Consider the following 525-nt stretch of genomic DNA (forward strand, 5'->3'; position numbering starts at 1 on the left):
ATGTGTAATCTGTCTTTTATGAACTATTGATTCAGATTCTCTGTCCATCTGTCAGTATTACAAATTTTATCAATTTATATGAGTTTGTTTTATATATATGCATGCACACACATTAAAAAAAAACTTTCTAGTTTTTTTAATTTGATTTTTTACACTTCCAATTTTGGTATTGTTAAATAACCCCTTTTATTTTATATGAAATAATTATATATACTAGATCTGTGTATGGTCTTTATCTTATTCCATTGCCCTGCTGGTATGACACTACTTTAAATAATGTAGCTTATGTTATTATCAGGACAGTACATTTTAATATCCGGTAACAATAGTTTCTCATCCTTTCTCCTTTTTATAAAATGTATTTGTTAAGTTTTCAGCTTTTATTAATTATTATTTACTAATGCCAGCTAACTGCTCTCCTTTTAACACAACTATAAATGGTTTATATTATTACCTTATGACCCTATTATGTATTTATGTAGTAGTAGTCAGTGTAGCCACATATCTTTTTCATTTCACTAGAGA

Source organism: Rhinolophus sinicus, chromosome 3 (genome assembly GCF_057876585.1).
Source record: "Rhinolophus sinicus isolate RSI-liver-muscle chromosome 3, RSI-T2T, whole genome shotgun sequence".
NCBI classification, from domain to species: Eukaryota; Metazoa; Chordata; class Mammalia; order Chiroptera; family Rhinolophidae; genus Rhinolophus; species Rhinolophus sinicus.